Raw genomic sequence first — 14,632 nt, 5'->3', positions numbered from 1 at the left:
ACTTCTGAAGGTCGGAAAAATAATGAATAATCCAAGCAAAGCCCCGAAGCAGTCCTGAATGATTGCGAGGCTAAGTAACCAAGCAAAAATGGCCTGAAGGTTTCATTGAAAACTGAAGCTCTCAGAATTCTCTCCAACCAGTAGCCACAGATGAAAGAAGACAGTATCAAGATGGAACTGTATCTAACTTTGCAGACATTATTGACCCTTTGTGTGACCCTTTTTGACTAAATAATATATTTTACATTATTTACCACAAAACTTGTGTTTTCTGTTTAACTCCTGATTTTTTCTACTTTTCAGATAGCATAATTAAGGTACATGTGATGAGGTAGCATAGGGTGCATCAGCTTCCAGTTTTCTTTTAAGTATATGGTATATTTTCAATTTTGCTTGTAGAAAACTCTGGCATATATAACTTTTAAATCTCACAAATATGTAAAATACTGCAATTTTATGTTCAGTAAGTTATAAATGATGCATTTTGTTATGGTAAAGCAGTAAAATTAGTTTGTGTGTGATCAGACAGTAAGTACTACATATATTTCAATTTTTCCCATAATGTGTTTTTCTGAAAAAAGGGGGGTAAGACGCAGTTTTTTCCAGGGGCTTCAAACTTTCCATAAATTTTACATCTCTGCTTTTGAGTAACCTAAACAAGCAGGACCTACTACTTCCAAGCAGCTGATCCAAAAAGAAGGGTGGTTTTTTTTGTCCGAAAAACTGCATATGCTGGTTTTTGGAAATCTATTGAGGAGATACAAAAAGCATGCAAGGTTACATTCATTTATCCTGTGCTAATTTGCACTGCAGTCAGCTGCGAAGACAGTACTGTCAGCACCCAGTGCCTCGTTGTCTTAAACAAATGCCCTCTGTCTGGCTAGCTAGTGACTGTCTGCAGCATCTACTACACTCCAGATACTCTGACATTTACCAGGCTGTTATTACTCTGTCTAATGATACCTTTCAAAATAAATGCCACATTTCAACTGGAGGTGAAACAGTTTAGCTAGCAGCAGGCACCATATCCATTTATAAAATGAAAAAGTACCACAAAAGGAAACCACATGCTAAATGTGTGGAAGTAGCTAGCCTTTAATTTAACAACCTGTAAAACAGCTTTCTTCTAAAAGCATTGGTGATATTCCTGGAAGGATTTTCCCTGATGTAAAGGGAAAACTTCAGATCATACCAGGGAGTGGTATGTCCACACAGATGTTTCCTCATAGCCACCAGAAGGGGGGAATAGAGACAGGTATCCATGTATCCCAGTGCTGTATTTCCTGTCCTGTATTTTCCTCTGAAACATGGGGAATAGAAAAGAACACTTTAACATGCGCACCTTTTTATTTATTTTGATCTATCCTTCACAATTTTATTCTGCCATTCTTCCAAGGAGTTCAGGGCAGTGCCCAATATCCAGTTCTCCCTCACAAGAACCTTCTGAGGTTCATTAGGCTGAGAGTGTGTGACTGGGTCAAGGTCACCAGTGAGTGTCAAGGCCAAACAGGTTTTACTTTTTTCCAGCTAAACTTGGCTCCCCAAAGTAAAAATAAAAAAATAAAAGCAAAGATCAATATAAAATTCTCCTTGGGCAGGGGATTGCCAAGTAATCTGGATCCAGAAACAATGGGAAAGTGCATGGCTGCTTCCTCCAATACAGACGTTTGTCAAGAAGATGAAGGATGCAGTTCCTGAGGACAGTTTGCTTACCTTCTGAATGTTTAGCATTTATTCATGAACAAATTTAAAATCTTTCATTTTGAATTCCAGTAACTCAGGACTCACTCATGAATGTTGTGTCCATAAATATCTAATTTTTGCATCACTTCTCACACTGAACTTGATAGACCCCTAGTCAGTAGGACCACCTGCTGACAAGATAGGGTTTCTTGCAGTCAAAGTCTCAGGATATGAAGAAAAACATTAGCTTGACAAAAGGAAGGGGTGGAATCCAAAACTAATTAAGGACAGATAATTGGATCCCTTGTTTTCTTCAGCACACACAAGCAGCCCTTTGTGGGTCCTGGCAGATCTCTAGCTCAGAAGGATCTAAGACTGGTGATCCACCCCCTCCCGCAGACAGGAATAGCCTCTGTTCAAGGCAGATGTGAGTTTGTTTTGCCGAAAAAAGGAACACTCCCCCCCCGAGTGTGCCACAGGTTGGATGCCTGCCTGCTTGCCCATGTGGCAGGGGGGTCATCTGGGGCAGCTGCCTGCTTGGGACTTGGTAGGCTAATTTTTAAGTTGATAATTTTGTATGGCCCACGAATGATGTTATAAATATCCAAATGGCCCTTGGTGGAAAAAAGGTTCCCCAACCCTGCCTTAAATGCTGCTTCTCAATAGGGCTGTCGATTTGGTTTGTCCCAAACCGAAAAACAGCCGGATTTCCCAATTCAGCGGTTTTTAGTTCGGATGGAACTGAACTCAAAAAAGGCGGGAAAACGGGGAGCCGAATTCAGCGAGTTCGGGGTGTTTGGTGAATAAATTTGGCAAATTCAGGGTTCGGTGCAGCAGCATAACTGTCAATTAGTAAGCAGCATTCTCCCGTGGCCAATTGTTGGCCAAGCTGGGTCTTCTTCTGGCCAATCAGTCGCAATTGAGTGCATGAGCCCAGCTGCTGCGCGGCCTGGGGAGAGAAAGAGAGTATCTGTTTGTGAGAGAGATCCCCCTTGGGGGGGTGCGTGTGCACATTCGAGCCATTCCATGGCTGCAGGGGGCGCAATTTTGGGGGTAGAGCCCCCAAACTTTCAGCATAGCTTCAGAGGACCCTTCTTGCAAGAACCCCCAAGTTTTGTAAAGATTGGGTCGGGGGGGCTGAGATATGGGCCCCGAAAGGGGTCCCCCCTGCTTAATGTGCATCTCTGACAATGGGGGTTTACAATTAGCAGAGCTTGCCGCCCACGCCCAAAGCTCCCAGCCCCGACAAACAGCTGAGCTGTGGGGAGCAAGGGCGGGGCAGGTGCGAAGAAGATGGAACAGAAGACATCCACAGTAAGACCCGTTTTGGGGCTTTTCTCTATAATTTTTCTCCTGTGTGTGTGTGTGGGGGGGGGAAGCAGAGTCTGTGTGGGGAGGGAGCAGTTTCTGTGGGTGGGTGGGGGAAGCCAAAGGGGGCTTTCGCCCATTCTGCCTGGGGTGTGTGTGCCCACTCGAGTCTCTCTCTCCCTGGTTTGAGGAGGGGGCTTCAGTTGTGTGTCCTCAGGTTTTCCCTCATTCATAAGATCTGTTAGGTCTATTTTGATGCTTGCTCAAAACTGGTTTTCAAATTGTGACTTAAAGAATGCATTTGCCTGGTCCCAAGTCCGATGCAAAAGGGGAAATTCCACCCCCCTCCTGCTCCTTTAGCGTGCCTCTGTCCCTTTCCATGGTTTGCAAACTCCCAGGCATCATGTGTTGCTTTGAATGGTTGCAAACGTGTTGCTTTGCTTGGTTTGCACGGTTGCAAACGTGTTGCTTTGCATGGTTTGCAAACTTCTTTGCACCTGCCCCGCCCTTGCTCCCTGCAGCTCAGCTGTTTGTCGGGGCTGGGAGCTTCAGGAGTGGGTGGCAAGCTCTGCTGATCGCAAACCCCCATTGTCAGAGATGCACATTGAGGGGGGACCCCTTTCGGGGCCCATATCTCAGCCCCCCCCCCCGACCCAATCTTTACAAAACCTGGGGGTTCTTGCAAGAAGGGTCTTCTCAAGCTACGCTGAAAGTTTCGGACCTCTACCCCCAAAAATGCTCCCCCTGGAGCCACGGAAAGGAGCAATTGTGTTTTTAATGGCTTTATTCGGCCAAATTTTTCCCCGGACTCCGGATCTCATGCCGACTTGCACGGACCCAAAGTGGGGGAGTTTGGACTTAGGCATTTCCCGAATAAAAACGGGCCGAATTTTGCCGAATCTGAATTTTACCGAATTTGTTTTTCAACAGTCCTACTTCTCAACCACTTCCTGCTTCTACCCTCGTGCTGACTTTATCTTGTAAGAATAGGGAATATATCTGTCATCTTTGCTGAAAGATCAGCTGCCCTATAACACCATTTCCTGCAATGGATGAAACGCTGCTTCCATTTTCACGGTAATGAACGGGAGTTCCCAGCTTGTCTCTTCACAGTGTTGCCCTTGGCTCAGTTTCAGGACCACACCCATAAGTTCATGAATTGCTCTCTCTGGAAAAATTTGGAACAATTACTTTGTGTAAGGTGAAGAAATCCTGAGATCAGTAACTTTTATTTGAAACTGAACAAAGTTCTATCCCTTAAGGCTGCAAGGGCAGGCTTGAGAGCGTGTTCTGTTTCTGACACCAAAAGCCGTAAGAATCCATGATTCTACAAACAGAATAAGAATGCTGCATTATACCAGCATAGGTCATGTCTTAAATATAGGTGTATGTATTAGGGCTGTGAATTCGGTAAAACCCAAACTGAAAAAGGCATTTCAATAAATTACAGGTTCAGGTTTAGCAAATTCCAAAACCTGGGGGAAAAGCCAAAGCCAAATTGGCCATTCCTGGGAAAAAGGGGGTGATTTTCTGCCTTTTTCGGGTTCTCCTGCAATTCTCTGTTCCTTCGCAAGTCGGCCAATGCTTGTCAATGGAGAGGGGAGGGGTGACCTCTCCAGAGCCCATAACTCCGAACTCCCTGACCCAATCTTTACCAAACTTTGGGGTTCATGCAAGGAGAGTCCCTGAAAGCTACCCTGAAAATTTGGGACCTCTACCCCAAAAAATGCCCCCATAGGAGGTTTGCAAAAAAATCCCCATTGGTTTCTATTATGAGAACTTTTCAATCAGCCGACTTCCATTGGATTGCTTCTTTGTGGTGAGAATCTTACTGACTCTTACCTTCCAATGCACGTCTATGGAGGCGGGAGGGGGCACCCTCTTTCAGACCCCATAATCTCGGACCCCCCAACCCAATCTTCACCAAACCTGGGAGCTCTTGCAAGGAGAGTCCCGGTAATATACCCTGCAAGTTTGGGGGCTCTACCTCAAAAAATGCCCCCCAGGGCTGATTTTTTTCAGGAAACCCGAAAATAAACTGAATTCCCATATTTTCCGGTATGGGAATTTGGCTTATTTTGAGTTTCCCGGAATAAATCGGGCCCAATAAACCTAAACCCAAATTTTACCAGATTTCTTTTGCACACCCCTAGTATGTATATATGGCTCCTCTGAAATCAGTCACTCGCTGTAGATGTAATAAGTAGTAAGCATCAGGAATTCTCCATCACCCATCAGTTCAGCTTGCGGTTTGCCAGTTGTGACATGCATAGCCAAATGTTCGACAAATTGTTCACCTGTGTTCGCCATTTTATTTTGTATTTTTACTTCATATACTCATCTTTCTCCACAACAGGGAACTGAAGTGGCACACATTGTTCTCCTTTCCTCCATTTTACTCTCACACCAACCCTGAGGTAGGTTAGGCAGGGAGATTGTGACCAGCCCAAGGTCACCCAGCAAGCTTCCATGACAGAGGGGGGATTTGAACCTGGGTCTTTCAGATATTAGTCTAGCACTTTAACCACTACACCACACTGGCATGCTGCATATAATTGTGCAAATTTATCCACAAATTGAATTCCCTTCTGCTGCTTGCCACATTCTGTAAGTGCACAAAACATTAACAGCTCATAGTTAATAACTCACAGTAGCAAGGCATCACCCCACATCCCTCATTGTTGCCCCAACTGATGATAGTTAATTGCAAAGACAAATGAACTGTTTGGATCTGAATTTGCACATGCACGTTCTCATAGTGCCTTATGGGAACAGTAGTTTCCCTTACCACCACCACCAGTCTGCCACATTATCATTATTAAAATTTTGTTGACTAGCAAGCTCTCTTGGGGCTGCATGGCTTGTTCTTTCATTGTATTCTTGGCTATCAAGTCTCCATGACCATTTGTTATCAGAAAAGGCAGGCAAACTGTTCTGATCAGGAATAATTAGAGCCATTTCTTGAACTGTCTCATAGAGTGAAAGTTATTTTTAGGGAGAAGCTCCATTGTGCTCCAGGCAATCATGTGACTCTTGTCCTACAAATACTCCGGTTGCTGGCCTTCACAAGGCCATGACCAGCAGCAGAACCAAGTGACACAGGAAAGCCTGTTAGAAGCAGGTTCCATTCAGGCGCAAAGCTGATCGACATTCTGTTTGATTTAAACTTCAAACAGAAACACATCAAAGCAACCCAGTAAGGGACTTGACTTGTAGTATGAAAGAACTACTCGATCACAGGAATTTTAAGTGTCGATCATGTTCATTTTGAAGTTCTCAGCATCTCTGGTAAGAATAAGTCCAGCCATAATTAGAGCTCTAGTTACAGATTGTACATCCTTATCACAAGTGATATAGCATTTTTCCATACCACAGACATTTTAACTGCTACTATCAATCAACACTGTATTTCTTTGTTAGACAAATGTGCACACACAGTTAACACCTTCGCTCATTTACTATCCGCATTATACCAATTGTTAGAAAGGATCATATATAGGAGACCTGAGTACTTTTAGGATTCGAGTCTCCATTGATACTTTGTGTGCAAATTCTTCAGTTACAAAGATTATACCAAAATTATGAGTGAAGCTGGAAACACTATCATATCCTCTTCTTTTTTAAAGTTAAAAAGTAAGTTGAAATCCAGTCATCATATGTCCCTATGTAAGTCTCAAAACTAATATCCCAAGGCCAAGAAAACTGGAAATTGCTACTCTGGGACCCGTTCTGCAAGGTGCCCTGCCCTACATCAGAGTTCAGATTTTGTCAACATCTTTGGAGCTTTCAACAGCTGAATCAAAGCCCCGCTGCAGCTGTTCTCTGTCCTTCAAGACAACATACAACTTCTGCCTCTCACCCAAAGATATTAATGGATCAGGTTACTTAAGACATCCAACAGCATGCTTGATATAAATAAAGCAACTTAAAAAATAAATTCCTCATTTATTCTGATGACACAACTTATCCTATTTATGTATCTTTAACTGCAGTTCTCCCAACAAACGTCTGCTCATCATGATGCTTCCAGACTTGTCACGCCTCCTGGGCACCCCACTTGAAAACCCCTATTCAAAAGATGCACACTGGAGCATAATTTTTAAAATATTCATTTAGTACAAGTTGTTATCAACTTGATAACAACTTGTACTAAATGAATATTTTAAAAATCATGCTTCAGTGTGTGTCTTTTGCATTTCAAATCCATCAAGAGCAGAATTAAATATTTTTAAAATATTAATATTATTTGTAGCAAGAGACTTGAAGGAGTGCAACAGTTAGGGAATGAAATGCAGATGTTTGGTTCCTTCCTACTAAGTTGATTCTGTAAATTAAAATTAAAACATACCAAATGCCTAACAAGAAATCTGCCATCCAATACTTTATAAGGCAACCCCTTCAGACCCCTTACTAAAGAACCATGGGGTCCCCAAAGATCTGGCCTCAGGGATTGAGTTTTATATGCACCGTTTAAAAACAGAAGATGCCTTCACTGACAGTACAGCATCATGTAGAGCCATTCCTGAAGGGGGGGTGAAGCTCCTTAGGAGCCGGTGTGACCCCCCCCCGGCATGACCCCCCTCATGGAATAAGGTGGCACCTACACCGGTGCGGGGGCAAACATGCTGGCATCTGGGCACTGCCAGCACCCACTGCCAATGCAGCCACACCAGCTGGGCTTTCCCAAAAGGGAAAGCCCACGCCGGCATGGGGGGTGTTTCTGGGGGTGGCACTGCCTTTAGGAAGCTTCCACAGCCCTTTCATCCTGGGAATGCCCCCTCGAGCAGTGGTGGGGCTGCGCCATCTTTTTCAGTGGCGTAGCCTCATTAGAGGCAATGGGGGATTTTCACCATTTCTTCTATTTCTACTTTTTAAACAGGCTTTTTTTTTTTTGCCTCTGCGTAGGCCCGGAAGCCTCAGAAGAGGCGCGGCTGCACTGCTCTGGGCCACAGCAGATCTGCCCCCACCCTCAGGATTGGGCTGCAAAGCTGCAATTGTAAGGACTCTTTCCTGGCAGTGATGATTGAACACAATGGGACTTACTTTTGAGTAGACCTGTTTAGGATTGCTCCCTAAGAGTTGGAGAAATAAGCTCAGCAATTTAACAGTGCAATCCTAACAGTGTCACACTATTCCGAAAGCATGAGCCCCAGTGAGAAAGGCAGACTATAAATAACATAAATAAATAAAATAAAATAGTCAGCGGACCTTAAAGGGTGTAACTTAAGTTTAGGACTGCACTGTAACAATCCTGCCACTGTTTCTATAAAATTTATCATTGCCAAATATGCTTCTTTTTAATGTTAAAGCACACAACTCACCAGCAGTTTAACTACTGCTTCACCAGCAAAGTCCTGGTGTTTATTTAATTGTTGTAACTAATAGTTTGTTCATTTTGACCTTCTACGTAACTACAAGATGTTAGAAGAAAAGGCAGAAAGCACCGAAAGTATTTCTTGGCCCAGGAAAGAATTATGATGACTAATCAATCATCAAGTTAAAAAAACACTGAGGTTTTTGTTCACCTTTGCTGACTAATGTTTAGAAGCTTCCTTCTCAAGGATAAGATGGTGCTTCAGCAAGAGAGAGGGGAGGCGGGGAAGGAGGGAGGGAGTGTAATGATTTGCACTGTTACAGCTACCGGTACTTGAACTTCTGAAATTCTGGAATTTGTGTGACACAGGGAATAGGGGGTTGTGGTTGTTTGTAACAGAAAATTGGAGTGCTGGAGAGTTAAAATGAAAATGGAAGCTAGGAAAAAGAAAAATGGGCAATCCCCAAACATTAGCAAATCAGTGATAATTCTGTGCAAAACTAGATGATGATTAGAAGGAGCAGAACAATAATTACAATTACAGTGTGGCTATCACAGAAGTCGCATGACCGGCTCACCCACAGTCAAGACAGGGCTTTCTGCATATTCCATCTTCCCAAACATGCAGAATGACTTTCAGTTAATCAAAAGAAAAACTCAAAAAACAACCTTGAGGACTGAACATACTCCAGGAGGCAGAGAATAGTGACTATTTAGGGGGGACGGACCAATATGTATATAGTCCTGGATGGTAGAAGAGAAGATTTCCCAGGAATTTATACCCCCCGGAATTTTAATTTTTTTTTAATTTTTTTTGCGCAAGCTTGTTCCCTCTAAAGGCAAACTTCACTGCAGAGGATCCACCACAAAGGCAATGAAACATCAGGGTTTCTGCACCCAAGGGAGAATCTCTAGGCTTGCAAAAACATTACTTTTGAATTTTTAAAAAGGAACTGCTCCTCTTCAAAGGGGGGGAGAGAAAGAAGAGAAACCAGCTTGACGAGAAATGAGAATGCTCAGATATCGAGAGCATTTGAGAATCACTTGAAGGCAGAGGAGAAAGAAATCAGAAATAGGGAAAGTGGCCTGTCCAAGCTGATAAGTGTTTAAGCGTGGTGAAGCAGATTTGAGCCACAGTGGAGGGCATTTCTCATTCATTTCCTCCCCGCCCCCATTAATTCGTCACAGGTATCTAACACGTATTTTCCACATTTGATACAATATGTGACTAAATATTCATAGAAGGCCATTCATGTACATACAACTTCACAGAGTAACATAAACGGAAAGAGAGGTCCATGCCCCTGAGGAACTTTCAAGTCTGCTTGGACAGTGGGAGAAACAAATGGGGAAAAGCTATGGCCAGAAGGAAGCCTCCCCTCTCCTGCCCTGGCCGTGCATGGGGCTCTGCTGCCCCACAGGGCCAGAAGAAAGGCTCCCCTCTCCCACCCTGGCTGTGCTTGGGGCCCTGCCGCCAGGTGCGGCCAAAAGGAAGCCTCCCCTCTCCCTCACAGGAGTCCTGCCGCCCAACGGGGCCAGAAGGAAGCCTCCCCTCTCCCGCCCTGGCCATGCACGGAGGCCCTGCCTCCCGGTGGGGCCAAAAGGAAGCCTCCCCTCTCCCGCCCTGGCCGCGCACGGGGGCCCTGCCGCCAGGCGCGGCCACTTTCCCGTGCTAATTTCCAAACCTATTTGGTATAGGCACGGAGGTGCCTTTGGTTTTGTTTTACCTTTAATGATGGGCTGAACCCAAAGTTCCTGAACCAATATCTAGTATGCAGAGCCAGCAAAAAAATGTAATATTCATTGCAGAATGGTTATCTGACAGATGCAGACGGACGCCATCTACTTTTGGCAGCAGCAGACCCAACAGAACAGCAATGACGTCTTGAGAATTCAAGACTACGCCATACAGTGCTTAGGTTTTTACTTGCTCTTTGTCTACTTGTTGTCTATAAACAGATCCTATCTACCCAACTATAGTTGGAACCTCTGACTGACATTTGTGCTCACTTTAACTCTGAAAAATAAACAAAGAAATAAAACTCATAAACATGAATAGAGCATGTCCTCAACCTTGATCTCAATCTTTTTGTCAGTTTACCTACACAGAAAATGTGTTACGCTTAGAAGCCAATTTAAGCACCTCTCTCATAGACTTAATTAAGGATACATATACACGTTGTTATATTTGAGGGATAAAATGGGCATGGTACAACACATCTGAGTCCCTTTCACATGCACAAGGTAGAGACTTCAGAGAAGTACAATGTTCAGTATAATTATGGTCATTTATATTAATACAGATAACTATTAAATGGAGATTTCCCATGGTGTGCATGTGTAACCCATGTCATTTTCACTTTAATAGAAACAAAATAATATGTTAAACAATTTAGAATTTAAGGTCACAGAGCATGAGCAGTTAGTCAACTTGCTCCTGTATTACCAGGGTTACCAGCCTCCAGGTACTAGCTGGAGATCTCTTGCTATTACAACTGATCTCCAGCTAATAGAGATCAGTTCACCTGGAGAAACTGGCCGCTTTGGCAATTGGACTCTATGGCAGGGGTGTCAAACTGAATGGTTACGAGGGCAGGATATGATATAAATGTCACTTGGTCGGGCCGGGTGATGCCTCACCAGCCCAGATTGAGAATTGGGGGAGGGGGGTTGCATTGGCTGGCTCGCGGGCCAGATAAGAGCTCTCAAGGGGCCGGATCTGGCCCTCAGGCCTTATGTTTGACACCCCTGCTCTATGGCATTGAAGTCCCTCCCCAAACCCCACCCTCCCCAGGCTCCACCCCAAAAACCTCCTGCCGGTGGCGGAGGGACCTGGCAACCCTATGTATTACCTGCTGCAAGAGCCCTACCCCTTCCAGTCAGTCTGGCCTGCAGCAGGAGAAAGAAGGCCCAGAGACTGACTGAAGGAAAGTGCCTGATTTCTACGCAGGTCCAAGCCAGAGAAAGAAAGCATCCCGAGCAGTAGGAAGAGCCACTGAAGGGCATATGCAGCAGAAGCAGCCCTGCACTTCTTCCAGTTAACATTTGGGACTTCCTCTTTGCCTTGTGTTACTGGGACTTCCTCTTTTCTTTGTCTTACTTGGCACTGTTTGTTGTGATCTGCTTTTGTTCTGAGTGCCCTTTCTGAAGAGCATTGAAGATCCTGTCTCTACAAATGTTGCTGTGTTCATAGCCATCATGATTCAGTTTTACCTCTAGTTGTAAAGTTTTTGGGTTTGTGGTAAATGTTTGTTACTTTGAAACACGTAACACCTTGAATGGGGTTTTCTTTTGAAGCAATTTCACATTTGCTGGCCAAGCTACAAGGATGTTGTCATTTATTGATTTGAATCGCCCCCCCACACACACACACACAACTCTCCAATTGGAAAAGGTAATGTAGGAAAGAGATCTATGGAGCCAGGGTTCTGCTGGGTTACACACAGAGAAGGATTTTTTTTTTAAGTCCTTTGAGTCTCAGCTGGGTTTCTGCCTTTTCTCTATGATTTAATATCTGCTGAACATAGTTGACTGCTGTGGTTTATTTACCAACTGTTCCATTGCCTTGGGTGTGTGTGTTTTAATGATTGGTTGTTTGCTGGTATGGAAGGAATTCAATACTTTACCAGTTGCTCAGACTTCATCCCTTAATAATATACTCCTTAATAATACACCCATGAGGATGGGATACAAATCAAAACAAATAAATAATAAATAAGTAATAGAATTATGTCTATGAACATTCATCTGTCACATTAGCAACCTTGCCAAAAGACATCACTACTCTTCCCACTTGAGAATTTGCATTGGGAACCAATACTCTAATGGGCACCAAGGTTCTCATGTTGTACAACAAATTAAAGGAGGTTGTATCCTGTGATAGCACAAATGATAGCCCCAGGGGCCCAAAAACCTCTTTCTTCCCTGTTCAAGCACTACAAACCCTGCTCAAGATTCACTGTACTCACACGAGTGTGAGATATGTTGGAATATAGGCAATATCTAGTGGGCAAAGGAATGAGAAGACTGCTGCAGGAGGCAGCAAGTGGGCAGCTAGATAGGACAGTAAGGTTAGGGACTTTTCCATCCCTTTATGTGTCACCTCTTGTCTGTCCTCACACTGATACGCTTAGGGACAATTTCCTCCTCCTCCTTGGAACTGCTCTCTCTGCTCTCAGTTAGTCAGGTAGCTAGGAGACTCTCTACATCTCTACCCTTTACTATGTATTAATTAAACATTTATCATATCCTTGATCAGAGGGTGCTAATGCCACTGCATGACCCACACTCTGCCAACATTTTGTTTATGGGCCCAGAGCACACACTCCAAGATACAGCAGTGCAGTGATTTCTCCTCACTGCAGCTCCCAGTTTTGCTTAACACTTGGTCCCTGATAAGGACACCAGTCTCCCACTACTGTTGCGACCTCCCGCCAATCAGTGGGGCGGCAGAGGGAAAATGGGTGTGAAACTCAGTTCCACTCATGGCACAACACCACTTCCAGCAAATAACTAGAAGAAATGTTACCATGTTGCTGTAATACTCTAGGATTCTAACGAAGCTCCATGGTTTTACTATAGAGTCTGGGGGCAATCCTAGAGCATCACACTAATGTCACTTCTGGTGAAGAACAGCAAGTGACCATGTGCCACAGGTGTGACATTGTTCCCCCATCCCTGTACCCTCCCTCTTCTACTACACTCCTTGCCATTGGCTGGCAACCCTAGTCCATGAGGGTCCCCCAACCCCAGAAGAAGTCTTGTATAGTGTGCAGAGGGAGTCAGGAAGACTGCACGGCATGAACTGCTTCTACTCATGCAACCCTAAGATCTACCCATTGGCTGTATAGAGCCTCAGTTGTACCCTTAGCGCCAGTGTCTCTGATTATGCAAGCTTATAATAAAGCTAGTCTGGTGTAATGATGAAGCACTGACCTAAGGCCAGGGAGATCTGGGTCCAAAACCTGTACTTTTCAATAAAGCCTACTGGATGGTGTGTGACAACAGAGTATACAAATGGTTCTAGTCATTCGCTCTCAGGAAAGCCACATATACCGCTGGTGGGATCAAAATGTGAACAATAATAAACTCAAAATGCATACAGTGAGGGGAAAAAGTATTTAATCCCCTGCTAAATTTGCCCGTTTGCCCTCTGACGAAGAAATGACCAGTCCATAATTTTAATGGTAGGTTTATTGTAGCTGTGAGAGACAGAATAACAGGAAAAACCCCAGAAACCCAGAAGACAAAAGTCAGAGATTGATGTGCATTATAATGAGTGAAATAAGTATTTGATCCCCTATCAACCAGCCAGATTAGGGTTAGGATTAGGGTTAGGGTCAGGGTTCTGCTGTCGACAGAAACAATCAATCCATCAGATTCCAAACTAGCGACCATGACCAAGACCAAAGAGCTCTCCAAGGATGTCATGGACAAGATTGTAGACCTGCACAAGGCTGGACTGGGCTACAAGACTATTGCCAAGCAGCTTGGTGAGAAGGTGACAAACCTAACCCTAACTGTCAACCTCCCTCGGTCTGGGGCTCTATGCAAGATCTCATCTCGTGGAGTTGCAATGATCATGAGAACGGTGATGAAGCAGCCCAGAACTACACGGGGGGAACTTGTCAATGATCTCAGGGCAGCTGGGACCATAGTCACCATGAAAACAGTTGGTAACACACTATGCCGTGAAGGACTGAGATCTTGCAGAGCCCGCAAGGTCCCCTTGTTCAAGACAGCACATGTACAGGCCCGTCTGCAGTTTGCCAATGCGCATCTGAATGACCCAGAGGAGAACTGGGTGAAAGTGTTGTGGTCAGATGAGACCAAAATCGAGCTCTTTGGCATCAACTCAACTCGCCGCGTTTGGAGGAGGAGGAATGCTGCCTACGACCCCAAGAACACCATCCCCACCATCAAACATGGAGGGGGACATATTATGCTTTGGGGGTGTTTTTCTGCTAAGGGGACAGGACATCTTCACCGCATTGAAGGGACGATGGACGGGACCATGTATCGTCAAATCTTGGGTGAGCACCTTTTTCCCTCAGCCAGGGCATTGAAAATGGGTCGAGGATGGGTATTCCAGCATGACAATGACCCAAAAGACACGGCCAAGGCAACAAAGGAGTGGCTCAAGAAGCAGCACATTAAGGTCCTGGAGTGGCCTAGCCAGTCTCCAGACCTTAATCCCATTGAAAATCTGTGGAGGGAGCTGAAGGTTCGAGTAGCTACACATCCGCCTCAAAATCTTACTGACTTGGAGAGGATCTGCAAAGAGTGGGACAAAATACCTCCTGAGATGTGTGCAAACCTGGTGGCCAC

General features: G+C 44.6%; 1 protein-coding gene across 2 annotated transcripts in view; it reads right to left on the bottom strand.

Annotated features, from left to right (window-relative positions):
* TMEM117 (transmembrane protein 117) overlaps positions 1-14,632 on the bottom strand; it is a 238,634-nt gene that overhangs the window by 222,769 nt on the left and 1,233 nt on the right. The window lies entirely within an intron of this gene.

The sequence above is a fragment of the Euleptes europaea genome, chromosome 3, assembly GCF_029931775.1.
Source record: "Euleptes europaea isolate rEulEur1 chromosome 3, rEulEur1.hap1, whole genome shotgun sequence".
Classification (NCBI taxonomy): domain Eukaryota; kingdom Metazoa; phylum Chordata; class Lepidosauria; order Squamata; family Sphaerodactylidae; genus Euleptes; species Euleptes europaea.
Note: the sequence above shows the minus strand (reverse complement) of the source record. Positions and strands in the feature narration are given on the sequence as shown.